Source organism: Montipora foliosa, chromosome 5, assembly GCF_036669935.1.
Source record: "Montipora foliosa isolate CH-2021 chromosome 5, ASM3666993v2, whole genome shotgun sequence".
In the NCBI taxonomy this organism is placed as follows: Eukaryota; Metazoa; Cnidaria; class Anthozoa; order Scleractinia; family Acroporidae; genus Montipora; species Montipora foliosa.
The window spans coordinates 46,329,925-46,332,424 of NC_090873.1; the positions used below are offsets into that span (position 1 = coordinate 46,329,925).

The window sequence follows — 2,500 nt, forward strand, 5'->3', positions numbered from 1 at the left end:
TGGCATTTGCTTTGAATTGCTTGCAAATTTTGCAGTTGCATTACCGCTACTTCTCCCCAGACCAATAACGACCAGCAGCCCTCTTCAATAGTGATCGGGATTCAATGTTAGTTTCTGTTTTGTCTGGCACCAATGTGGTTTTCCACGCATCCATGGATCCTCTGCTCACATTAGCAAGCATATCAGCATTATAGCCTCCAACGTCTTTGCCCACAGTCCCAGGTGCTGCCTTTCTGGCTGCAGTTGTCAATGCTGTAAAAGCTGCTTTGGTTCTGAACCTTCTGCAGTGTATTGTTGTCCTTATTTTTTGACTCTGGCTATACTGTTGTCGACGTCTTTGTTCATTTCACTCCCTTTGCCATCTGAGGCCTTCTCTTGTCAGCTTGATTTGTTGATTTCACGTCATTGTTATGCAGACGACCGCTAAGATACTTGCTAAAATCCATGCTGCATGTGCAGCACGATTATTTCTTCTCTTTTAACCAATGATATTATTGTTTTGTGGCGTTGTCGTGGTCATAGCCATCATCGTTTCTTAAACTCCCTATTCATATCACCTGGGGGCGACCCCTTCTGTGTGCTCTTCAGACCATGTTGGCATATCTTGCATGGCACGGTGCCTCTGTTGGTCCTCTTCAGACTGGTCAACCACTTTCACAGGCTGTCATCACCCAGTGGCAGATACCGTCTTGTGCTGGCATCACCATATATGTCCAAACATGCAAGTAATAAGATGCACACAGATTTCAATAAGCATCACAAAGTGTCCTATTGCTCTTTTCTCCTGACCAAAAAATAACGCTGACCTTAACCCTTACATTATTGTTAGAAATAGGTAGGAAATGCTTAGAAATGCTCCGAGCAGGTTTTCACAAGATTCTCAGCAGTGGGTAATCTATATATACGTCAAAGTCTCTAGAAATAACCAACTATTATTTTCTTTTGCTAGAATAGGTGGAAGATTGTGGAATAGTATCCCAAAAGAACTTTGCATCAAAAAATAGTACCCCTTTTAAGCGTGAAGTTAAAAATCAGCGGTTAAAACTATTATGGAATCTGAGTTGATAAATGTCAATTTATGCTGCTCAGAAATTTGCAAATATGTCTTGTCCACTAGTTAAAGTAACTCTTCAATTAATCTAAATTTAAATTCAAATCTAATCATTTTAAATTGCAACTAGTCATGTTTCAACTGTGGTACCTTGATACCTTTGTAATTAATTCATTAATAACTGATTTCTTAATTTTTATGTTCTTTGGGATTTTAGTTTATTTAATAACAAGTGGTCATTAGCAGAGACAGGACTTGTTTTAGAAAGGTAGCCTGCCTAGAATAGCTTTGCTAATTGCGGCTTGCCTAGGACTGTGATGACATTGCACTGCTAGCAAATAAACAAATTGATTGAAAAATTGATTGACTTAAAGGGACAATTTGTGTTGGATATCAAAATTTGGCTTGCATCTTCTGGCATTTCTGGACATATGTGGGCATCAGAGGTGACTGTTCAAGTCACAGCTTCCAAATTGGTGCTGGTACCGTCGCTGCCCGGAACGGAGTCCCTGACAATCTGATTCAGGCGCTTGGCCACTGGACTAGCTCTGCATACCAACTGTACATCCAGACACCCACTGAACATCTAGTTCGCCTCTCCTATCGCTTGGCTGAATCCTACATCCTTCTCCATTTCTGTCACCCCTACAACTGATTCAGGTACTTGGCCACTGAACTACTTCTGCATACCAACTGTATATCAGACACCTAAACTAAACATCTAGTTCTCCTCTCCCATCACTTGGCTGAATCCTATATCCTTCTCCATTTCTGTCACCTCTACAATCATCGATCACTCCTCTTTCTGAAATCAATTCCTCCAGAGGCCATCTGTTTCCTTTAAAGTACTGCTTTTTCTGTGGCTCCTTTACCTTCTGCCTTTTTGCCATCAGCCTTCTTTTAATCTGGGATTAGCGTTAATCGTCTCTTGAACAACCGGGCCCTGGTGCTTGAGGTTGTTGGAGTCAACAGTTCACTTTTCCTCCCTATGTCTCTGTACCCTCTCTTGTAATGATTAATTTGTGATGCTTAGAATTTTTAAATTGCAGATGGGATTTGTAGCATTTTGCAATTATGTTTTAAGGCGGCACCCAACTATTTTGAGCAGGGAGGTATAACAAAATATTTAATGCCTGACCCCAAAGGAAAGAGTGAGTTTTGTTTCCCTTGGGGCCTTACTTAGTTACAGTGTACTTCCTTGAACCTCAGAATTAAAAATGCACAACATTTCATTAATTTTTATACCCTCCTCCATGGCTCAATTTTTCAAAGAACAATATCTTTTTTTGCTAGACGTCTTCAATGAAGTTAGGCTTAGAGCAAAATACAAAATCTAAGGATACAATCCCATTTTGTATCCACAGCATCCAGACTATACTTTGAAAGAGAAAGATTTCTGACCTTGGTGGGAATCAAACCTTCCACCTCCACCCACTGAGCTACAAGGCT

At 40.5% G+C, this 2,500-nt stretch overlaps 1 protein-coding gene across 1 annotated transcript in view; it reads right to left on the reverse strand.

Moving 5' to 3' along the window:
* The window catches only part of LOC138004446 (uncharacterized), a 14,851-nt gene that overhangs the window by 7,880 nt on the left and 4,471 nt on the right, over positions 1-2,500 (reverse strand). The window lies entirely within an intron of this gene.